A 25,531-nucleotide genomic window follows, 5' to 3' on the forward strand; every position below is an offset into this window, starting at 1 on the left:
CCTGGAAGCAGGGCTTCTCAGTTTGACAGATTTAGCAGCTCCATGACCTTGTTAAGACCTAGGTTCCTTGTAACATTGCACTTCGTAATTCTCGTCATAGAAATCTATGCCCTGGGCATGGATACTCACAGTCAAAAGATAGCTGTGGCTCCAGGCATCTCATCCTCCTCTGACAACTCCAAACACCAGGAAGGAGAAAGAAGGACCACCCCTTCTTAAAGGGAAAGGAAACCTTTTTCTAAATTGCCTCCATCCCCCATCCCTGCGTCCTCCTGTTACACTGGCCAAAACGGAATCATCTGCCCAACTGCAAAGCAACCACGAGCAACAACTGAAATACTATGATTGCGTTAGATCCTTAGAGGATCCTTAGACCAAGGATCCTCAGCCCTGGCTGCACATTGTAACCACCTGGGATTTTTTAATACCCACTCCAGACCAATTAAATCAGAATTTCTGGGAGTGGAGCCCAAGTATCAGCGTTTTTTTTGAAGAACTCCTCAGGTGTCTTTAATGAGAAGCCAAGTAGATAACCACCGTTTGGACTCACCAAGTTGTACCACCTGGTGCTGGGCTCGCTGCCTGAGAAAATTCTGGGTTCTGCAGGCAGGAAAGAACGCGGATGGAGGGGACTCAGAAGACATGAAACACAGGACAGGAAGATGTTCACGGAAAGGAAAGGGGATTAGAGGGAAAGCCGAGGGAGGAGAAAACCATACACTGTGACCGACGAGCGTCTACCTGGGAGGGTATCACAGTATGTAGGGCCCCAACATTTATCCTAAGCGCCTTCAGGATCTCACACATCACGGCATCCTGTGTACTCCTCCCAGGCCCATCCTCAGTATAGTACTGAGTTTTTTCTCCCGCATCCCTGTTACCCAAACAACACTGCAAAAAGGTGGTGGGTCATGGGGGAGAGTAGAAGTAGCAAGAACTTTAGGACAGCAGCCCTAGGGAAACACTTCTTAAGAAATAAAAGAACACTGAAAAGAAACACTCCTGGTTTTGAAACACTCTATGGCCTAACTTTACCTCTGGTCTCCTAGGAAACTCATCCAACTGGATGTGCTCATAAAGACTCTAAATGGGACAAATGCCTCTGTTGCTTCATAGACAGAGTCCTTAAGAAGACTGTGACTCGAGAGACGTTCCTCTATGGGTATCCTTTCACCTTTCTTTTCTCAGTCTCTCTTATTGACAAATACCAGCGGTATCGGCTGAACACTGGAATCACCTGGGAAGCTTCTAAAACATCCCATTGCCTCAGCCAATCCCCACACCATGTCATCAGAATCTAAGGGACGATCACAGACATCAGTAGTTTCTAAAGCTCCCCAAGCGATTCCAACGTGTAGCCGAAGTTGAGAACCACTATCCTACGTTCAAGACCCAGATAAACTTGATCTGAGTTTGTTCATTAAAAAAAAAAAGTTGCATATGAGAATCCTCATCAATGAATCATGTAGTTGTTGGACAGTATACCCCCGAAGCATTAAGCTGGTAAGACTGGATGGAAAGTGGAACCCCCTGCACCTTTTTTGGACAAGGCAAGATGCCTTTCTTCAAAACGATGCCGATAGCTACCAACCTGACACAAGCCTCAGAGAGAAGACGAGGCAGAGGTGGGAGTCTGTAGCCTGCCTACTCAGGACAGGCCCTAACTCAGGTTTGACATCTGTTAATAGGGTAGCATAAAGAGAAAATTATTTTGAACACAGGATGCAAGGAGAAGGGCGTGAAATGCCATTAGCGATGACATCAAAATTTATAATAATTGAGCCCATTAGTCGTATCCGTTTACTATTTGTAATGCCACTCTGCATGTTTCCAGGGAGGGGTGGCTACCTTCTGAGGCAATTGGGGTCACTCAGGCAGCTGGGGAACTTGGGGACGTTCATTTGGTGCAAAGGCAGCTGGGCCCTCATTGTCAAGGAGTTGGATCTGTAAACTAACGAACGCTGCTGCTTTCCCTCCAGCGCAGATAATCACTTTCATCGGGGGGTACTCCCACTTCAGCCACTTTGGGTCAGCGGGGAGGGTAAATAGCTTCCTGACAGGTTGGGTTTCCCGTCTTGGCATGGCAATAGATTTTTTTCCCCCAGAGTAAAAAGGGCTCCGTGAGGGACTGTGGGAGGATGAGTGGCAGCCACGGATGCGACACTTGACGTTAGAATCGCTGGGGAGCTTTTACAAATCCTGATGGGGACGCCAGGCTGCATCCCACACTGATGACAGCAGAATCTCTGGAGGTAGGACCCAGGCCCAGGGTACTTGCTGAAGCCCCTCAGGTGATGCCAACATGTGGCCAAGTTTGAGAACCAGGAAGCCAGGGGCGTGACCCTCAACCCCCCAGGCTACCATGAGAATCCCCAAAGCTTTTTGGTTTTTTTGTTGTTGTTTTTTTGCGGTACGTGGGCCTCCCACTGTTGTGGCCTCTCCCGTTGCGCAGCACAGGCTCCGGACGTGCAGGCTCAGCGGCCATGGCTCACGGGCCCAGCCGCTCCGCGGCATGTGGGATCTTCCCGGACCGGGGCACGAACCCGCGTCCCCTGCATCGGCAGGCAGACCCTCAACCACTGCGCCGCCAGGGAAGCCCCCAAAGCTTTTTGGTTTTGCCACACTGCACAGCTTGTGGGATCTTAGTTCAATTCCCTCCCCTCCCCCAACCCCTGGAACTTTTAAAATGACCAGTGCCAGCATCCCCCTCCCAGAGACGCTCTAATTGGCCTGGGGTGAGGCCTGTGCGTGGGGATTTGTGACATTCCCCCAGGTGGGACACCAACAAGCAAGGAGGATGAGAAGCACAGCTGGAGGGTGGCGGCTGATCACAGCTAGATGGTGGTCAGCCTCACTTGTATCTTGTGGCTCAGCTCAGAGTCTCCCAGGGAACTTGGGAAGAGGGTCGAGGCTTCCTCCTTCCTTGATGAGCCTGGGCCCCTGCCTGCTTTCTGAGAACTCCTGGTGATTCTCAGATCCACCCTCACAAGGTGGTGGAGGCACGGTCCAGCCAGATCTCTCTTAGTGAGATGTGTGCCCCTGAGCAGTTTCACATGCCTGAACTTTTGTAAGCTGGGTGCTAATTTTCAGTGCTAAGGGAAGCGTCCATCTGAAAGACGACCATAGCAGACAGACCTTTGGTAAAATTAAGAATCTGTTTATAGTCACCCACTCTCAACATGTGGCCTGTTTTCAAACTCCACGTTCTGAGCTAGTGGTGCTTCTTTGCGTCTGTGTTTGCATCGTTATGGTCTAAACTCTCCTTTTTTTAATTTTTATTTTTTGCGGTACGCGGGTCTCTCACTGCTGTGGCCTCTCCCGTTGCAGAGCACACGCTCCGGACGCGCAGGCTCAGTGGCCATGGTTCACGCATGCGGGATCTTCCCGGACCGGGGCACGAACCCGTGTCCCCTGCATCGGCAGGTGGACTCCCAACCACTGCGCCGCCAGGGAAGCCCCTAAACTCTCCTTTTAAAAACGAGCTCCATCTTAACCTCATCTCTGGAATCAGAGCAAACATGTGCACTTCATGTAGCAGGACCCATTTTATAACAGCGGGGTCAGAGGACAGGGCCACCTTCCGGGGGGTGGCATACACTGCTCTGCCAGGCCTTTATAGAGCGATGCTGCTTCTTCCACGGGGAGTCTTTTCACTTGTGTTATGTTCCCATTTTTTGTGTAATGATGAGCAATGTCCTAACAACGTATATACCTTGAAGTGTTTTGCCTGAACAACCCAATGAGCTTTCAAGTCTGTTTTTCTGCCTTACTGCATGAGCTTGTTAGAAGGTTAGAGATGGATGAATGAATTCATTCTCCATACACTGAGTGCCTACCGTGTGCTGGGTTTCGGTGCTGTGTAAATGGGAGATAGTCTCTGCCATCAAGGGGCTCACCTAATGGTGGGACGGAGAAACGTGTTGGCGTGGAGGAAGCCAGGTGCTAGGAGGCACCTAGCCTGGGGCGGGGTGTGGGGGGGGAAGGTGTTCCAGAAGGCTTTGTGTAAGTGATGACATCTGAATAGGATATCAAGGCACAGAGAGCGCAGGTGGCCAGCTGGGGTGGGGATGGGATGGGGGTGGGGTGAGGGACAGCTTGCACTCTGGACAGAGGACCACATCTGTGCACGTGCAGAGAGCCTCAAGGATGCCTCGGGAGGTGGATTAGGGTGGCCTAGGTAAGGCGCCTTTTATGGACTCACACGAGATAGGGCTGGAGAATTAGGCAAGGCCAATCATGAAAGCTGTCCTTACAACACGCCCAAAAAAGGGCTGCATAACACACCAAAGAATTTTTCCAAAGGCAGTGGAACGTCATTGAAGGATCTGTGTGAACAGAGGATCAAACATAATCCAATTTGAGTTTGAAGGAAAACACTTCAGTGGTGGCGTGGAGGATGGATTTGAGGGAGAAGAGACAAAAGCCATGGCTCTTAACGTTGACTGCACGTTGGAATCCTCGGGGTCCCACCTCCTGACATTCTAATGGAATCGGTTTGGGATGTGTCCCGGGTATCCGAATTGTTCAAAGTTCTCCCAGGGATTCGGATGTGCAGTAGGGGGGTTGAAAGCCACAGGTGTTTGCACAGTGGTCAGGTGGAGGCGAACGCAGTAATCTGGGTGGTGGAAGGAAGGTACAATGGTTCATAGACTAGGGCAGCAGCGGAAGGGGTAGAGGACAGGACCACTGCTAACGGCAGGGGAGGCAAGGAGAGGAGACATGTATAACTCTCAAGGCTGGGGTTGAGAGAAGGGGAGGGTAGAGGTATGATTCACCTAGAGTGGGACTCAGCAGGAAAAGCAGGTTTAAGAGAGAAGAGGAAGAATCAGGTCTATTGGAACAGCTTTGGATAACTGTTTAACAACCGTAATTTATTAATTTTTTTCCTTTTTATTGCAGTTTAGTTGATTTACAATATTGCATTCGTTTCTGGTATACAGCAAAGTGATTCGGTTATATATAATCTATATATTCTTTTTCAGATTCTTTGCCATTATAGGTTATTATAAGGTATTGAATACAGTTCCCTGTGCTACACAGTAGGACCTTGTTGTTTAGGAAAAATCAGTTTTTAGAATGTGAGACACATACAATGATATGACCAATATAGAAATGGGGCTAGAGGGCTGGATTCCTGTCAACAGCAGAGAAAGAGGGGTTCAAGTCCCAGGTGTGGGTGATACACCAATGGAGATGAGTCTGTCATACAGAGGGAAGTAAGTCAGAAAGAGAAAAACAAATACGGTATACTAACGCATATATGCGGAATCTGAAAAAAGCTGGTATAGACGATCTTATTTACAAAGCAGAAATAGAGACACAGGTGTAGAGAACAAACATATGGATACCAAGGGGGAAAGGGGGGGTGGGTGGGATGAACTGGGAGCTTGGGATTGACATATATGAACTCCTGATACTACGTATAAAATAGATAACTGAGAACCTACCGTATAGCACAGGGAACTCTACTCAACGCTCTGTGGTGATGTAAATGGGAAGGAAATCCAAAAAAGAAGGGACGTGCGTATACGTATAGCTGATTCACTTTGCTGTACAGCAGAAACGAAAACAACATTGTAAAGCAACTATACTCCAATAAAAATTTTAAAATAAATAAAATCAATGGAGGATGTTCAGGGTTAGAAGAGAATAAGGCTGAGACCAGGACCCCGGGAAACGTTAACTGGTAAGGAATGGACACAGGAAGAGGAACCAAGAAATGCAGCTGAGAGAGTCCAAATGAACCCAGGACACAGGATCTGTAGAGTCACGGGGAGACACGGCTTCAAAGCACCAGTGAGCAACAGTGTAACGTGCCGTGAAGAACAAAGGGGACTGGGGCTGAAATCCCCGGAGCGGGTTAACTTCGGGCAAAGCCATTTCAGTGGAGTGGGGAAGCCAGAGGCAGACGGTGGTAGTGTGCAGAGAACAGCTGAAAAGTAGAGAAACAGGGCTTCCCGGGTGGCGCAGTGGTTGAGAGTCCGCCTGCAGATGCAGGGGACGTGGGTTCGTGCCCCGGTCCGGGAAGATCCCACGTGCCGCAGAGCGGCTGGGCCCGTGAGCCATGGCCGCTGAGCCTGCGCGTCCTGAGCCTGTGCTCCGCAGCAGGAGAGGCCACAGCAGTGAGAGACCCGCGTAAAAAAAAAAAAAAAAAAAAGATTAACAGTGAGTGTGGCCTTGCTCTTTGGAGTAATCAGGTTGTGAGGCGAAGGTGGGAGGTCAGACCGTAGCTAGATGGGGGATTCAGGTTCAAGGCCATTTTCTCAGTAGGGGAGGGGGTGAGAAAGGAGAGCCTTGAGGGTGTTAATAGTATAAGAAACAAAGCTGGGAAGGAAGGAGCGGGAGATACATGAAACAGGGGAGTGATGGATGAATGGAGGGCCCACGGGAGGCCACAGGGAAGAGGGGGTGCCTTCCACAGCACAGAGGAGGGTTCAACCTTAGGCGGAGGGAAGAACGTCTCTGCTCAGAAGTTAAAGCGGAAAGGAAAAGCAGGAGAAAAGGCAGGTGGGTTCTGGGTGGGGAGAAAGGCCAACCTTAAGAAAACTTCCATCTGACAACCTCTCTTTTCTCTATGAATTAAAAGGCAGGACTTTACTGAGGCCATGATGGCATGTGGTGGGTGGGAGATTTGAGGAAAGCAGTAAATATTTATTATCACTGCTTTTGGAGACTGGGGGAGGGAGCTGGCTGAGGGCTGCAGGCAGCACTGGGAGCCCAGTGGAGGCTGGGAATGGTGCAGATGCTCTAACCAGTATGAAGGTGGGGAAAGCCGAAATATACCAGGCTGCAGGATTCAGCCCATGGTGATAGGCTCTTGCCCTCCCCATTCACCCCTTCCTTCATTCCACCCCCATTTTTTTCCCTTCGTTCCATGCTCACCACTTCGCTACACAAAGTGTGGGCTCAAGCCAGCAGCCTGAGCATCAGGTAGGAACCTGTTGGAAATGTCTGATCTCAGGGGTCAGGCCAGACGTCCTGTAACAAGATCCCCAGGTGACTGGAATGCACATTACATTTGAGAACCACGGCTCTAGTCTTTTCCAACTACAGTTCTCGCTGCCTTGCTAATATGCCATGAAGTTGGTGTGCTCAGCTTGGAACACTCGTCCCTCATGCTTTCTAGACAATTCCCCTCCTCTGTTAAAACTGTGTGTCAATCTTACCTTCTCTCTGACTTTTCCAAGGCCCTGCTGGGAAGAGCTATGTGCCGCCTCAAATGTGATTCCAGACGTCATCTGAGGGCCGCCATGTTGCTTTCCCTTATCCTCAGCGCCCAGCACGGTGCCTGGTACAAAGCCAGTGCTATGTAAGTTGCCTGAGTATTCACTGAATGGAACCCAGGGCCCAGTTCTCAGCTCCATGTCCCAACCCACGCCCCTGACCATTTTCTGCACATGGAAAGTCATGCCTTTTTTACAAAAAAATAGTGCTATAAATTAAGCCCCCAATTCCTCACCTTGCATTTGCCTGATATGACCCCAAACCCTGGGAAAGCACTGGGCTTGTTGTTTTCTATAAAAATTTAAAAAGCCATATCTCACTTTTTCAAATTACATGTCCCATAAAGCTCAGGTCTCAGGTCTCAACCTTGGGCAGGCTCTTTTCCCAAGTGGCTATAAAGAAATGCAATATTTCAAAACATCAGTTCACCTGTTAGTTCATGTTCCAAGTGTGGAAACCCTCTCTACTTATTTCTGAGTAGGAAACCTATTTTCTAATAAAGCAAGGAAAGTCAACTAAATTACAGACATGTATGGCCTTTCAATCCACTCTGTATGTTCCTGGGTATGAAAATGAGGTCTTTTTTAATCCCTTTTTTCTATCCCTTTTTTCCATTTTTATGCCCTGTTTTCTATCCCTTTTGGAGCCTGACATATAGTTGGTGGTTAACAAATGTGCTTCTGATCAGTTGAAGAGGAACTATTTCCCTACTTTAACAACTAAGTTTGACCAAGAAATATACTGATTGTGGGGCAACTTGCTGAGTCGCCTGCTAAATGTTTATTTCCTCCTTCTAGGTCTGCCCCGACCTTTCAGAGTTATCCTTTCCAAACCTGGGATTTATGGCTGATCATTATTGCTTAATACCTGCTGTACAATTAAAATAACCTGGGAACCCAGGAGCCTTGGGAAGCAGAGAGAAATCCACCCCAATACAATCTCAAACCCATCGCCTTATTAATCACGTTAGGCCTCGAAGAAATAAATTTTTCGGCCCTTAAACATTCCCAGAAATGCTAACATTCAGGATGCTTCCCTCCCCACCCCCATCGCATTTGGACCTGCCAGTCATACTCTGTGTAGGAAAGGATTTTGATTTGTGTCAGTAATGTTGCCTTAGAAATTGCAAACATTTAGAAATGCACAGAAAAAAAATTGGAAGTTAAGAGATTCAGAGTCAGTCTACAAGAGACCCACTTCAGACCTAGGGACACATACAGACTGAAAGTGAGGGGATGGAAAAGGATATTCCAGGCACATGGAAATCACAAGAAAGCCCTCGTAGCAATACTCCTATCAAACAAAACAGACTTTAAAATAAAGAATGTTACAAGAGACAAGGAAGGACACTACATAACGATCAAGGAATCAATCCAAGAAAAAGATACAACCATTATAAATATACATACACCACACATAGGAGCACCTCAATACATAAGGCAACTGTTAACAGCTATAAAAGAGGAAATCGACAGTAACACAATAATAGTGGGGGACTTTAACACCTCACTTACACCAATGGACAGATCATCCAGACAGAAAATTAATAAGGAAATCCAAGCTTTAAATGACACAACAGACCAGATAGATTTAATTGATATTTATAGGACATTCCATCCAAAAATAGCAGATTACACTTTCTTCTCAAGTGCACATGGAACATTCTCCAAGCTAGATCACATCTTAGATAAAAAATAAAGGCCTCAGTAAATTTAAGAAAATTGAGATCATATCAAGCATCTTTTCTGACCACAACACTATGAGATTAGAAATGAATTACAGGGAAAAAAACGTAAAAAACACAAACACATGGAGGCGAAACAATACATTACTAAATAACCAAGAGATCACTGAAGAAGTCAGAGGAAATCAAAAAATACCTGCAGACAAATGACAATGAAAACACAACAAGATGAAAAGACAGCCCTCAGAATGAGAGAAAATATTTGCAAACAAATCAACAGACAAAGGATTAATCTCCAAACAGCTCATGCAGCTCAATATTAAAAAAACAAACAACCCAATCCAAAAATGGGCAGAAGGCCTAAACAGACATTTCTCCAAAGAAGACATACAGATGGTCAAGAAGCACATGAAAAGCTGCTCAACATCACTAATTATTAGAGAAATGCAAGTCAAAACTACAATGAGGTATCACCTCACACCAGTTAGAACGGGCATCATCAGAAAATCTACAAACAACAAATGCTGGAGAGGGTGTGGAGAAAAGGGAACCCTCTTGCACTGTTGGTGGGAATGTAAATTGATACAGCCACTATGGAGAACAGTATGGGGGTTCCTTAAAAACCTAAAAATAGAACTACCATACGACCCAGCAATCCCACTACTGGGCATATACCCAGAGAAAACCATAATTCAAAAAGACACATGCACCCTAATGTTCACAGCAGCACTATTTACAATAGCCAGGTCATGGAAGCAACCTAAATGCCCATTGACAGACGAATGGATAAAGAAAATGTGGTACATATATACAATGGAGTATTACTCAACCATAAAAGGGAACGGTACTGGGTCATTTGTAGACATGGATGGATCTAGAGACTGTCATACAGAGTGAAGTAAGTCAGAAAGGGAAAAACGAATATCGTATATTAACGCATATATGTGGAATCTACAAAAATGGCACAGAGGAACCGGTTTGCAAGGCAGAAATAGAGGCACAGATGTAGAGAACAAGCGTATGGACACCAAGGGGGGAAAGTGGTGGTGGTGGTGGTGGGATGCATTGGGAGACTGGGATTGACATATATACATTAATATGTATAAAATAGCTAACTAATAAGAACCTGCTGGATAAAAAAAAATAAAATTCAAAAAAAAGCAATTCAGAGTCATGGGACCTTTGGTACATCTGGAACAGGTATGTGGATTCCTTCAAATAAGGCAGTGGGGGGATTAACATGTGTCCACTCCCCACGAGGCTCCATCCTAGCACTTTTCATAGATTATCTCATTTCATCTTCACAAAAGACCTGCCAAGTGGCTATTGTTAGTCTCATTTTACAGACCAGGTAACTGAGGCTCAGAGAGGCTAAGAAAGTGACCCAGAATAAGACAGCTACTCAGGATGGCATTCCCACAGGGGTCATGGTCTTCCCACCTCGAAAGCTATGCCTTTTTTTAATTGCACTAAATTGGCATGGATCCTATTTTCTTAGACTCTGTCCTTTATATAACAAAAAAGAAGCATTATGGGATACCCCCAAAGGACTTCCTACCAAAACATCGTATTCCACTTATCTCTCATGGTAACTGAAATTCCCAAATGACTCACTCTTTGGGATTAGGGCCACTGAAGCTCTCGGTTAGGATGACAATGTTTGCTACAACGAAGAGAGTTCCAAATTAGAAGTCATGAAATGTTTATTAAGTGTGTATTATACCCACGCACCATCGTAGATGTTGTGACAAACACACAAAACAATTCTGTACCCTCAAGAAGGTTACAAGCTCAATAGCAATTTCAGATCCAAGCAACAGTTCGAAGTGGTAAACAGTTGTCACCAGCCCCCTACAAGGTGAAGTGTCAGATAAATTTTCTATGCAGATGTCTATAGGCCCTCAGATATTATACCCTTAACAGAAATCCTGGCCGCTCAAAAGATGAATTTCACTAACGTAGCTCCTGTCACCCACCCCGAGGAAATGAGTCTTGGGAGGCCGGAAAGGGCTTTGATGCGGAGGACCCTCTGTGAGGTTGAACCTGATTAGAACAGAAGGCCTGGAGTAGTCATTAGAATGGACTGTACAAGGTGGGGGCAGTATGCGAAGGGGGAGGATTTGAAAAGTCCCATTTTGCATCTACCTTTGCCACACAGAGTTGCCTGCACTATTATATCCTGTCACTCTAGCCGCCTCAAAAAAATCTCACGCTAGGTAGGAAGAACATCGAGCCTGGCGTTTGACAGTTGTTAGCGTACAAAGGACTGGCTATCTGAATCCCCGGGCCATCCCCAGCCCCGCCTGGACCACAGTCTTCTCAGAAACACACATGATGAGGAAAGACCTTGCTTAGAGCCAGTGGTGTGCTGGAGCTGGTGTGTTCCAACGAGAGAGAGTTAGCTGTGAAACATTCAGCGATTGTGATAACCAGCCATGGTGGGAGCATTTACACTATGGAAATTGGCAAGTCACACCTCAAAGCTGTGTCTTTTTTGTGGACAGTTTGCCAGCTCACCACTGCTTAGAGCTGTTCATATACTGCCCTCTCTCTGATTTGTACATTTACGTGAACTCTGTATCATTCGGCGAGCCTCAAGTTAAGATGATACGCATAATGAATTTCACCATTTGGTATTTAGCTCTAAGAGACCAAGGATGTATTTGCTTTGAAGAAGGTTTTCTTAAACAGCCACTAGCATCTCTAAACAAATTAGATGAGCGATGATCAAAGTGTGGCCCCGGAACAGGAGTATCACAACCACCTGTGAACTCCCGCCGCATCCCAGATCTACTGAATAGGGAACTTTAGGGATGCCCCAGCAACTTGTGTTTTAATAAGCCCTCCAGGTGATTGTAACACACACTCAAGTTTGAGACACCAAACTAGAGTACCCTCTCCCCCAATAGTAAAACCAATCTTTGACTTTTACCATTTATACATTGTATGCACAATGTACATGCTCACACCATGTAAAAAATTATCAGGTACTATATGCTCTATAGAATATCTGTGTTGCAGTCAACCTTCAAGATGGCCTCCAGGGTACCTCCCGGTGTAAGTGGTACCTCCACTTATTTTGTCCCCTCCCATAGTGAATCATCAGGGGTCTGTGTGTGACCAGCAGAGTGCTCAGAAATTCTCATGTGTGACTTCAGAAACTAGGTCATTCAAGGTGTAGCTTTCATCGTGTTCTCTTGGTTACTTGCTCTGGGGGGATCCAGCCACCATGCTCTGAGGACAAAAGCCCATAAGTATAGAACTGGGATACCAAGAGCCGGCACCAATGCCAGCCATGTGCGTGATCCCCCCAGAAGTGGACCATCCAGCCCCAGCCAAGTTTTCAGATGACCGTAGCCCCAGCTGACACAGGACTGCAATCTCACAAGACACCTGGGCCAAAACCACCCAACCAAGCAGTCCCTCCTGAATTCCTAACCCATAGAAACTGTGAGAGGCACAGCACTAAGTTTTGGGGTAATTTGTTACACAGCACTAGATAACCAATACACACTGTACTAAAAGTGCTTAAGGGCAGCCACATGGGGAAGGTTTCAATGGTACAAAGTTGTATGAAGCAAGGTCTTTTCCAAAAAGAAGCTCTCTACTTATGTGGGAGATGAGCTACATAAGCACTAAAAATAGCTGGGTTTTTATTACTTATTATTAAGAGATCACAAGTCTAGAGGGAGAAAATGCACATGCAAATCCTTTGAAAAATGAGTTATGCAGCAAAGTCAAGTTTTCCGGCCCCCTTTAAACCCCAGGACAGCATTTTAATCTGTCCCCTTTCTTAATCTATGTATTCTTCCTCAGCTTTTTAAGCAGAGTGAATACAAAGTAATTGCTGTTGATGAGGTAAGGGGGTGTTGTGAACCAGTTATACAGGGCACAAAAGATGTCATTCAGTTGTCAGTACAGACAACCCGGGACCCAGGGCTGCATGTCAGTGACTGCCTTCAGCATGCTAGGAGGCTAACAGACAAGACCATTTTCTGGCTTCTAGAAGTCTTTGTAAATCCCCTCATTCATTCATTCACCACAAACTTGTGACTCGTCACATCTTCCTAATGAGAAAACTGCAGCTTGGAGCAGATAAGCGGGGTCACCTAACTAGTAAGTGACAGAGCCGTGAACTATCTGACTCCGAGCCCAAGCATGTGGCCTTCAAAGAACTCTCACTGGCTTCAGAAAGGTCTTTGGTGTCAGCTTGTGTAACACAGTATTTTGAGGCAACACAGGTTCATTGTATAAAATCCCAAAGGTATAAAACTCAGGGTTGGGAGACTGGGATTGACATATACACACTACTATATGTAATTCCCGATATCACTGAGCTGCTGAATCAAAGCCAAATCTTCCTACATCCAGACTTCATGTTATGTCAGAAAAAATGAACCTAAATTCATTCAAGCAATCGTGGTTAGGTTTTTTGTTTCATGCACCCAAAAGCATTCCTAAATAATACTGATGGCAAGAGACTACAACCACCAAACTTATAATAACAGGACATGCAGTCGGTGCTCTTCCTCTACATAAAATAGAAGGAACTGCTACAGTAGGTCATTGAATGCTTCCATAAAGCCACCTTCCTAAAATTGCACTTGATAACATCTAGGATAAATGCTGGAAAAGTTCACCAGAACAATCCAGCTTAATCAGCATTATAAAAATATTCTGGATGGAAACGCAGCTTCGTATAATAATGGAACGACCACTACATTAATCAGAGACCATCAACTGAAGCTCTTAGTACTACTACTGCTATCTTAAGTAAGTCACTACTCTTCTCCTCATTTTTCATCTATACAAGGAAGAAGTTAAACTGGGTAACCCTGGGGTCCCCTTCAGATTTGATATCCTGTGTAAATTGTGAACTGAAATAAATTATCTTTAAAAAGTCACATGGGCTTCCCTGGTGGTGCAGTGGTTGAGAGTCCGCCTGCCGATGCAAGGGACACGGGTTCGTGCCCCGGTCCGGGAAGTTCCCACATGCCGCGGAGCGGCTGGGCCCGTGAGCCATGGCCGCTGAGCCTGCGCGTCCGGAGCCTGTGCTCCACAACGGGAGGGGCCCCAACAGTGAGAGGCCCGCGTACCGCAAAAAAAAAAAAAAAGTCACAAACTTCTTCTGTGGCCTCCCCATTTGCTGGCTGCTTTCCAGCTGCAATAGCTGACCTTCTAATGCCTTGCATCAGTCTGAAAGGACAAATACACCTGCATTTGTCATAAATACATCCAGTCTTTTCAAAGCACTTTGGAACAAAGGTGGAGGCAGTTCATACCATGCAAACCACAGATGCAACACAGAGTCCAAATGTTTTTTTTCCAGAAGGAAGGTGCCTCCCGGGGTACAGTGCTGTTTGTCAGTATCCAAAGACTGAGGTCTGCCATCTTCCAAAATGGCTGGACCATGGATGAACTGACTGAACTTTTCCCTATCTTCACCCTTCACCCACTGCATGTTAGCTAGTTACCCATTTTCTTTTTTTCTAAATTAGCAGGATCTTTTTGTGCTTTTGCCCCTGATCTTTCACTAAGGTAAGACTAAACTCTCTACAATAGATGGCTCTCTCAGTACTTCACCCCGTTATGCTGCTCGCATATTCAAGTTACAGTGTTATTTTTCCATGATTTAGCTTGTTTTGTGCTGTGTGGTGAATTCTGAACGAGGCAACCAGGCTGAATAATTTGATGGGCTTTCAGGAGGATACCCTGATGTCTTTTTATCTCCCTCACCAACTCACACAGACCCATTCACATGCACAAGGCCTGGCAAAACCCCAGTGCAGAGTTGCAGGCATTGTGGACAGGTATAGTTTGAGGGCTGGGGAACCAGAAAGCAAAAGGGTACCTCCTGATCTCAGGAGCCTACGGTCAAGCGTCTACAGATACGTGCAGTGAACACTGTATAGGGTTATAAGGCAGCGTAGCAGTACATGCATGGCACCGTAAGCCCTCAGGAGGGCTACTTAACTGAACGCAGTGTGGGAGGGGAGATTCAGGGCAGCCCTCCCCCTCACAGAAGCCCACATGTGGTGAGTTTGGATAGGACAGGCTGGCGGGTGTGCTTAAAGAGGGACGGCTGCTGATTTTTCTAACCCCTTCCCCACCCTTGCCCCTCTTCTCTCTGTTCTCTCCACTTTCCTACCTGCTCTCACTTCCTCAACAGTCTTGGCTTGTGTGGGGAAAGCTGGCATTCTGTAGATGCCACCAGCCAAACAGGCGGCCCTGCTCCCACCAGGCTATCTGACGCCACACCTGGGGCCCACCTCGAACCTTCTCGAACCAGGTGCTTGGTGAAGGAGCCCAGAGGCATCTTCTTACAGCCAAAAGGATTGGTGTTTATAAAATCTGTTTTGGGATTGTTTTACAACACTGTGGAAGCTGGAAATATGGGATCCAAACAACCAAGGCCTCACAGTGCCTTGGCAGTTTGCAAATGAACAGAGTGATGGAGGAGTATTGTGGAACTTTCCAGAAGGGCTGGGAAGAGGCTTGGAGTCAAGGAAGGGCAAGGACAGAGACTGTGGCCAGGAGGCGTGGGGCTGGTGGGAGCCCATCAGGGAACTCTCACCTTGTCCTTGACGCTAGTAGCCCTTTAGAGCCGTGGGTCTCTCCCACAGGAACAAGGGAAACGGGGGACCACGGATAAAAACCTTCCAAATGATTACGGGCTGGTAAATAAGGAAAAGAGGAGAAAGGGAAGCCGAGGGCCTGGTGGTTAATGCCAGTCCTCCTGGGATGTGATGCACTCTCAGACGGGGGCCCCCTCCTCTTCAGTGTTCACAGGATAAGACAGAGAGGGTTTCTCTCGGTACCGGGACTCTCAGGAAGACTTCCGGATGGTGAGTGCGGTTAATGGTCAGATTCTGGGGAGGTAATGTCTCCCTCTCTCTGAAGGACTTTGAAAGAAAGACCCTAAGCCTACCCCTAAACCTGGATGGTTTGCAGTGGTCCAGCTCAGAGGGAAGGCAGCTAAATGGATGCCTGGGTCTCTTCCAGTCTTCAGATGCTCTATTTCTACCACGTGGTGTCTGTCTGGAAGAAGCTGTATGGCCTCTAATTCCATCATAAAACCAAGGGCATGTTAAATATCTGTTCACTGTAAAACTCCAACCACTCTACTGATACAAACAATGTCCACCCGCCTTCCCTTTTAAACTTAGAACCCAGAATTCTAATTTATTAAAGACTGGGATATAAATCGAGCAGGATAACTCATTTGGGGCATTTAATATTAGACAATCCCCCCCCCCCGCCGACCCCCTTAGGAAGTATACTGACCAACTTGCTTTATTTTTTAACTTGTAAAAATATTTTCTACCATAAACATTTTCAAACATATGGAAACATAGAGGCGACAGCATAACAAACCCCCGTATACTCATCACCCTGATTCAAAATTAACAGGTCTAACAAAATTAGCAATAATTGCTTCCTGGTCAATGTCATCGCTTGGCCAGTTCACAGTCAGCTTGCTGAAATCAGCCTCCAGACAAGGACCCGCATTATATTCAAGTACATGCGGTGGTTATGTCTCTGAGGTCTTACGCCTTTACTGTTGCGGTGACGTGTAGAATGCCTTACATTCTGAATTTGTCAGCTTGTCTCTTCGTGGTGTCATCTTATTTGTTCCTCTGTTCCCTGTATTTCTAGTAAATGCAGCTTGACTAAATTCAGGTTCAACTTTATATTGTCAAGAATATTCCTGTCCCTTGCCCCAGCTGCGGCTAAGGCGCTCGGTCCTTCCAAGGAAGCTAAGGCCGTGGTGGGGTGAGGCCCTCACTTCATCCAGCGACTAGCACCGTGCCCAGCGGCCCCTGCTTAGCGCTCACCCGCCTCCATCTCGGAGCTGGCCTGCATCTACTCGGCCCTCGCCCTGCACGACGATGAGGTGATGGTCACGGAGGATAAAATCAATGCCCTCCTTAAAGCAGCCAGTGCAAACGTTGAACCTTTCTGGCCAGGCTATTTGCAAAGGCTTTGGCCAATGTCAACATCGGAAGCCTCATCTGCAACATGGGGGCAGGTGGAGCTGCCCCAGCAGGAGGTCCTGCCCAGCAGCTGATGCTGCCCCAGCAGGAGGTCCTGCCCCTTCTCCCACTGCTGCCCCAGCTGAGGAGAAGAAAGTAGAAGCAAACAAAGAAGAATTTGAAGAGTAGGATGATGACGTGGGCTTTGGTCTTTTTTGACTAAACCTCTCCGGTAACATGTTGAATGAAAAGCTGAGGTCTTTGCTGGAAAAAAAAAAAAAATTCCTTAGGTGGTATTGAGTGGTTTGTATTTTAGGGGTCCACGATGACTGGTATTTCCTCTCTCAGGGGCGCTATCATTAATGAGTGAGTTCGGGATGTGACAGCCTGACCCCTCCCATGTAAACATCCTCATCAACCTCTGACTCATGGTTTCATCCACTGATGATCATTGCCTGAACCAATTACTTCACCAGGGATTGAAAAATGGGGATTTTCTATCGTTTTCTTGATATTTATTTTCACCTTGCCTCCTTACATATTTTAGGTTCAATGAAGAAGAAATGATACAAAAATATGCATCCGTGGATGTGGACCCTGATACAGGAATGAAGAAACACCTCTCCACTGAAACTAGAGATCTTGATTTGGAAGACAGCGTTAGGAACAAAGGTAGAGACGAAAAGTCTGAAATGGGAAACAGGAAGAGCGTTCTTAGATTGGCAGCCATGCGTCTCGGGACCAGGCAGGTTTGCACACTCTGGGCAACCATCATCTTAGCTATTAACTAAGCCCAGAGAAGCATCTGGCCTTCTGGGAGCTGAAAATAGAACATACAGAATCAAGAATGGAAAAATATGAGGGAAAGAAGGAGGCATTTCACTTCTGAGTGAAGTTTGGAGACCCCAGGGCATCACTGCAGTAATAGAATTCAAATCCACATGCTTCTGACAGTCCCACTGGGCAACAGGCATGGGTGAGACTCTAGTAATGGAGGCCTGAATGACCTCCCTGACTCCACTCGCTGGGGACAGTGATGCCACTGCCGGCATCTGCAAGCAGCCCTCACATAGGCTGGCAGGGAAGCCCAGTGGGGACACCACCTGCCATCAATGTGCATGGGGAGGGGCTGATGCTCAGAGCACGAGCCTGGTGCATACCTGCTGCAGCCTCCCTCCTCCGCCTCTCTGCTTCTGGAACGCCACCTTCTCTATTTCCCCTTCCAGGGAAACACGATCAACCTCATTTGTTCTGTTCCCTACACAAGCCCACCTAGAGAGCAAATTGATACCATGCTTGCTTACACAGTCATCACCCTCTTAGCAGCTGCTTCTGGAGGACCAGAAGGATGGTATGGATAAGTTGTTCCAGCTGCCACTGTGCAGTAATTAGAATTTCCTGCTTATAAAATGTAATTCTGATCACACGACCAACTCCGAGTCAGGAAGGAAGAAAAGGCGGGAGAGGGGCAACCTCTAAAGGAAGCAGCAATGCTTTGCAGGGGCCTCCCTGTTCAGCTCAGGAGGTTAAAAGGCAAGGACAAAGGATGGAAAGAGAGACACGCCAAGTCAGGACGAATTTTTTAAATATGTGCAGGTCGTGTAGGAATTGTCGCATCCAGAGAAAGACCCCCAATTCACAGAGGTTTATGAGTGATAAAGAAGACAACAGAAGGTTTGTTTGTTGTGGGTTTTTTTGCTGTACGCAGGCCTCTCACTGTTGTGGGCTCTCTCGTTGCGAGCACAGGCTCCGGACGCGCAGGCTCAGCGGCCATGGCTCACAGGCCCAGCCGCTCCGCGGCATGTGGGATCTTCCCGGACCGGGGCACGAACCCGTATCCCCTGCATCAGCAGGTGGACTCTTAACCACTGTGCCACCAGGGAAGCCCCAGAAGAAGGTTTTTAAATGATATCTGGAGCAAACAGAACAAAGGGAGAGACTCACTGATTGGACGAAGTGTCACAAAATTAATAGGTAACACAAAACAGAGTGTTAAAATTCCAACTGGGCTTTTATCTCTCCTAGCAATGAGCCTGCAAATTGGACAGTGTAAAGCTAGTGTCCCAGAAGACAACTGAAGTCCTCATCAAGCCAGGAGATAGCAGGAAACCATCAATCTATGGCAATGAGATAGGGTGTCGGATCAGCAAAATTACATTTGGGATGTGGAGGAATGTTCCAGAAAAACTTCAGAGACTCTCTTAGTAGCTCCCCCGGGCTCTTGGAGAAGCCAGGAGACAGGCGTTGAGCAAATACCCTAGTTCCAGAAATAGGGGAAGGCTGATTTCCAGAAACTTAGGCAGTTCATCTTGACCTAAGTCCTCCTGAAAATTGTAAAATGGACCATTAAACAGGTTGTTTGTGAGCATCACAAAAAGACACAACCTGATCTCTTGGCATCAATGTGAATTAACTAAAAAGAAGTCATGTTCTGGACCATCTGTTAATGAGATCCTCAGGGCCAGTACCTTAGAAAGTCACTATGAAGCTCTTAATTGAGGAAACTGTCCACAGTTAGAGTGAGATGATGAAACCTCCAGGTGAGGATTTGGTCTTGTTGCTTTTCAGTTATGTTAAATAGTAACATAGACAATGGGACTCTTAAGGAAACCTCCTTCTATGCATGGGAGGGCAAAGCCTGGTAGACACACAGTCTTAATGAACAGAGCAAAGCTCCATTGAATGACTACCCTGTACAGGTTCCAGATGTGACATGCTCTGGGCACCAAAGATGAAGACCTTGTCCTGAATCAAAGATCTCACTGTCTGATACTACAAAGCTACAGTAATCAAAACAGCATGGTAGGCGGAGATCATCGCAGTGCTTTGTGACCACCTAGAGGGGTAGGATAGGGAGGGTGGGAGGGAGATGGCAAGAGGAAGCGGATAGGGGGATATATGTATATGTATAGCTGATTCACTTTGTTGTAAAGCAGAAACTAACACACCATTGTAAAGCAATTATACTCCAATAAAGATGTTAAAAATAAATAAATAATACTTAAAAAAAAACAAAACAGCATGGTAATGGCACAAAAACAGACATACGGATCAATGGAACAGAATAGAGAGCCCAGAAATAAACCTACACACACTTACAGTCAATTAACCTTCAACAAAGGAAGCAAGAATATACAATGGAAAAATGACAGTCTCTCCAGCAAATGGTGTTGGGAAAGTTGGGCAGCTGCATGTAAATCAATGAAGTTAGAACACACCCTCACACCATACACGAAAATACTCAAAATTGCTTAAAGACTTAAATGTAAGGCATGATACCATAAAAATCCTAGAAGAGAAAACAGGTAAAACATTCTCTGACAAAACTTGTACCGATGTTTTCTTACGTCAGTCTCCCAAGGCAATAGAAATAAAAGCAAAAATAAACAAATGGGACCTAATCAAACCTAACAAGCTTTTGTACAGCAAGGGAAACCATAAACAAAACCAAAAGACAACCTACAGACTGGGAGAAAATATTTGCAAATGATACGACCGACAAGGGCTTAATTTCCAAAATATACAAACGGCTCATACAACTCAACAACAACAAAAAAACAACTGAATCAAAAACTGGGCAGAAGACCTAAACAGACATTTCTCCGAAGAAGACATACAGAGGAACGATAGGCACATGAAAAGATGCTCAACATCACTAATTATTAGAGAAATGCAAGTCAAAACTACAATGAGGTACCACCTCACACCGGTCAGAATGGGCATCATTAAAAAGTCTACAGGCTTCCTTGGTGGCGCAGTGGTTGGGAGTCCGCCTGCCAATGCAGGGGACGCAGGTTCGTGCCCCGGTCCCGGAAGATCCCGCATGCCGCGGAGCGGCTGGGCCCGTGAGCCATGGCCACTGAGCCTGCATGTCCGGAGCCTGTGCTCCGCAACGGGAGAGGCCACAACAGAGAGAGGCCCGCGTACCGCAAAAAAAAAAAAAAAAAAAAATGTCTACAAATAACAAATGCTGGAGAGGGTGTGGAGAAAAGAGAACCCTCTTGCACTTTTGGTGGGAATGTAAGCTGGTGCAGCCACTATAGAAAACAGCATGGAGGTTCCTCAAAAAACTAAAATAGAGTTTCCATATGATTAGCAATCTCACTCCTAGACATATATCCAAACAAAACTCTAATTCAAAAAGATACTTGCACCCCTATGTTCATAGCAGCACTACTGACAATAGCCAAGACATAGCACCCTAGTCAGGGGGATCAGAGAAAGCTTCCCTGAGTAATGTGTGTTGAGAAATGACAAGGTATAGGCAGGTGGGGACTTTGAAAGACACGTACGCATGGGAATTAGGCTACATAATGATAGCAGTAGTACCAACGACAATAACAACAAAATCCAGAAGTCGCTGCTATGCCTTGGGGACTGACTCTAGGCTCTGCTAAACACTGCATACCTCTATTTGGTCCTCACGCTCTCTATTTTGCAATCGAGGAAACTGAGACTCAGCAAGGTTGAGTAATATATGCAAGGTCACACAGCTGCTAAATTGAGGAGCTGACACGAAGCAAGACAGTGTAAGAAGATAGAAAATTTACATTTGCTGGCTTAGCAGAATTAAATGCCTTTCACTTGACTATTTTCTAAACAACACACTTACAAGCACATATTTATTCTCTAAGTCTATCCATTAAACATCTAATCCAGGGCACTCTTCTGAGTTCAGAGAAGATGGTCTAACTCCCAAGGCAGATGGACCTTTAGCTAAATTTATAGCCAATTAGGGCTGGGATCCAATAGCATTTCTTCCTATGGAAAGCTAGGTACGTGTTCCATTAGAATATTATTTAATGGCAAGACCCCAGGTGGAATGTTCTAGAAGACCTTTAGCCATTGTGCACCGCATGCTATTTAAACTAAAAACGACACTGTGAAAAACTGCACTTCAGTACAAGCCACAGAGAACACGCCCAAGAGAACTGGCCGCCCGAAAAGGAGGCATGATGATTGAAATATTTTCCATACTATTACATCCTGGAAGAGTTTAAACAGAGAGAAGAAAGACAGGGAAGGGAAGGAGGATGATTTAGGGTTTCATTTAAGAACAACAGGATTAAATTAACCTTGGGCGGGGGGTGGGGGGTAACAGCAGAGGGTGGTGGAGAGAAATACTGTGCAAGATGTGAGAAGCTTCCCAAAGGAGAAGTATGCTGGGCTGCAGAATTTTCCAGCCCAGCACAACAGGCAAAGCCATCTACAATTAAAGTCATTTACAAGCAAACCTGACCCATTGCTGAGAAAATATAATACAGGCTGAGTCCTAGTTTTAGGAACAGACAAACTAATATCCCTAAATTGGGAAAAACTGACTATTCCTTGAGATCTGTTTTCTTGCATTTTGTCAGTCTCATTTCTTCAACTTTAAAACAAAGAGCGACGGGCAAGTTCCCCAACTTGGTGTACGGGTGTCACCGCGATTATAGTTCTAAGAAAATTTCAACCCAGAGAAGAGGTGAAATAGACATTTTTAAATGTCTATTAACTGAACTATGATATTAATAAAGCCGCCTTCTTAATCCTAGTTTACTTATAATTTTCAGTCAGGCTGCAGAAATTCTAAATTACACAGAGCAGCCAAAAGATGAAAAGAAAAGTTGCAGCATTAAAACCCAGCAGACCTAAACATTTATTGACTTCTCAGCATACTGAGAAAAACAAAGGTTTGCTTGTGGGGGAAAGGGTGGGCGTGACAGGCCCAGCTTTGCCAACTCTGGAAATTATCTATAAACAGCCTCGGCCATCCTCACTGCTGAGCTATTTTCAGAGACAGCACCCAGCTCCTGGTACACACACCAGAAACACTGTTTGTGCATTGCTGCCCCCTGCTGGCCATATGGAACTCATTTTGTCCAGGGCCCAAGGAAATGCCATTTGCAAATTTCAATTACTTTTCAATTCCCTTCCTCCCATCCCTCACCTGCAAGAGCACTCTCCGGAAGGACTCTGTTAGGAGACAATCCATCTGAGCTAATGGGCAAATGTCCCTTATGGTACAATTAGTGGGATTCCTCCTACTGTGACCCCCAATGACCCTCCATCAGTGTGGCTCACCGGAAGCAGTGGAAAATCTGAAACACACCGTCTTGCTGCTCCAAGGACCGCGTTATGAAAATATTCCATTGAATTAAAATTAATTCAAGCCCTAGTGGTTTTTCTTCTCAGAGGATCCAGGGTCAGCCAAAATGTCAGCCAGCCCCTCCCTCCCTCCCTTCGTTTGATATTTATATATGATGCCTCCCTCTTAGTGCAGAGGCTGCTGCATCCCTGGAAACCAACCCATCTCAAATACCTCTAAAGATGGAGGTTCTGCCCGAGCTCCAGAGCCCCCTGAGCTGCCAACAGATCAACATGCTCATGTCCACTGAGGCCTACTGGGGCTGGTCTGGGTCTTCATTTTTATAGCCAGGCTCCTGGAAAGCGTCATGCTTTGGAAAGAGTGGAGGGAAGGAAGAAAAGTAATTTCAGTTGGGATGACTACATCTTCATCGTACTGGGTGGAAGGAATCCAAGGGCTGATAAGCTATCTGCCACTCTCAGTGAACACAGTGGTCAGTTCTCAGCGTCTTGTCCGCGTCAACTGTGCTGGCCAAGTCTCAAGTCTCAGGCCCAGTCTTGACAAAACCCCTTCCAGCAGCCCCTCCCATTGTGTTTGTCCCTCTGGGCTTCTCTGCCCCACCCCCTATGCCCAGTTATAACCCTTGGCCTGTGTGTGCCCTGGGGTGGGAGGCCTCTTGCCATAAAGCAGTGGTTCTCGAAATCCACTGGGAACTTGTCACAGATGCAAACTCCTGGGCCCCAGTCCAGGCCTAATGATTTAGAAACTCTGGGTTGGGGCCCAGCAATCTACATTTCACAAGCCCTCTGGGAGATTCGGATGTTCACTCAAGTTCGAGGACTGGCTGCCCACATCTTCCATCTTTCTCCACGCACCTACTTCCAACCAAAACTGACTCGTGGCTATGACTTGTTAACGCTGATGGGGGAAGATGTAAGAAGTCTGACAACCGTTCTTGAGCCCATTACGGACGCTGACGGTCTATTCATCCTCGGAAGCCTCGATGATTGGGAAACCTCTTGGGAGAGCTTCCCGTAATCCTCAAGACGCTGACCAGGAAGACGGATCATTCCCTCTCCCCTGTGTGAACCCTCCGTACTGGTACCTACAGTCATCACAGAGCATCACTGTCCCTTGTCATGCAGAGTGTAGTCCTGGACCAGTCTCACCTGCATCCCCTGGAACCTTATTAGAAATGCAAGATCCCAGGCCTTATCCCAGACCTGCTGATCTGAATCTGCCGTCTTCTTGTTTTACTGGGTGGGGGTGGGGAAACTGAGGCTCAGAAAGGTTAAAGAATTTGCCAAGGTCACATGATAGCCAACTGGTGGATGTGGGATTAGGACCCAAGATGGCCTGTGTGCATCTGGCCCTATAGATTTTCTTTTCTACCACATTCCCTCTCATTCATTTTGCTGTGCTGTCTTTTCTTCCATCAAATAGTAGCAGTCACAGTGAACATTTATGATTTCCTTTGTTCCAGGCATTGTTCTCTCTGGCGCTTTGCACGTATCGTCACACTGAAACTCCCAATCTGCCCCATAAGGAAGATAATTCCTATTGCCTCTGCTTTGCTGATGCAGACACCAAAGCCCAGAGTACAGGAAAACAAACAAAAACAGAAACAAAAACCCTGTCCAGTCGCTGTGCCTCCTTCACAGATGGCTGGGCGATCAACGAGATTAAAAGTTCAAGCCCTCTGCCCACACTCCACCCCAAATCACCCTGCCCACCCCTGCCCAGTCATCTTCAGGGGTTACCCACACACCTGCTCTTTCCCCTCCCATTGGGTTTTCAGTCCACACAACTGGCTCAACTGCATCCTTTTCCTTAGCTTTTCAGTGACGTTGAATGCTGTCACTGATGAAGGAGACAGTGGTGTGGATAAGAGAAAACCATGGAATATCCAAAATGTGTTTTTTCTGCCCTATACATATGGGATATGACTTAAATTTTCCAAAAGGTCTATTCTCCCAAGTCTGGCTCAGGTTCCTTAAAGAAGCAGCCCAGGTTTCCTGAGTTGACCCCAGTTCACAGAGGGAAAGGGGTGTCCAGGAGAGGCTGAGAGGCAGGGCAGCCGGGGCAGGATGGTCACCCCAGAGATGCCACCAAGCAGATAATCACAGGGCGCCCTGGGCGCTGGCTTACCCGCGTGGGAGCGCTGCCAGTTAAAGTGAGCCCCTGGTTTTATAGGGATTCTCTTCTTTTCAAAGGCAGCTCACCTGGAGGAAAGAATCCAGCCTCAACTCAATTTCAGTTTCACACCACACTCCGGAGTGAAAGGACGTGGGACCCTACTCCCCGGTCAACCAGGAAACTGGCAGCTCTCAGCGGGCGTGTCACAGCTTCATAGCGGTGGCCGCGAGACTGCCTTCAATAGCGCACCTGCAGGGATGGGCAGCCCAGGTGGCCAGACCAGGGCTGTCTGGACACAATACGCCGAAATCAATCAAAACGCTCCTTGGAGGGTTTCTCCCCACGTGGCAGACGGGGGTCTTCGCAGGAGTCAGCTGGGGACCGTGTGGGAAGGAGGAGAAGCTGAGGAACCGGTAGGAATCGGGCAGAGGGACCCCTCCCTGCCCC

The 25,531-nt window shown here is 46.7% G+C and overlaps 1 protein-coding gene and 1 pseudogene across 2 annotated transcripts in view; one reads left to right on the forward strand and one right to left on the reverse strand.

Moving 5' to 3' along the window:
• LOC309824946 (large ribosomal subunit protein P1-like) overlaps positions 1-17,100 on the forward strand; it is a 101,185-nt pseudogene extending 84,085 nt beyond the window's left edge. The window contains exon 4 of the transcript in view: positions 16,737-17,100. The product of the transcript in view is annotated as a large ribosomal subunit protein P1-like (transcript). The remainder of the gene's footprint in view (positions 1-16,736) is intronic.
• The window catches only part of GPR39 (G protein-coupled receptor 39), a gene marked incomplete at its 5' end in the record, with an annotated part of 226,192 nt that overhangs the window by 94,522 nt on the left and 106,139 nt on the right, over positions 1-25,531 (reverse strand). The gene's annotated exons all lie outside the window — the stretch shown is intronic.

This window comes from Grampus griseus (assembly GCF_964374135.1).
Source record: "Grampus griseus genome assembly, chromosome: 7".
NCBI lineage: Eukaryota > Metazoa > Chordata > Mammalia > Artiodactyla > Delphinidae > Grampus > Grampus griseus.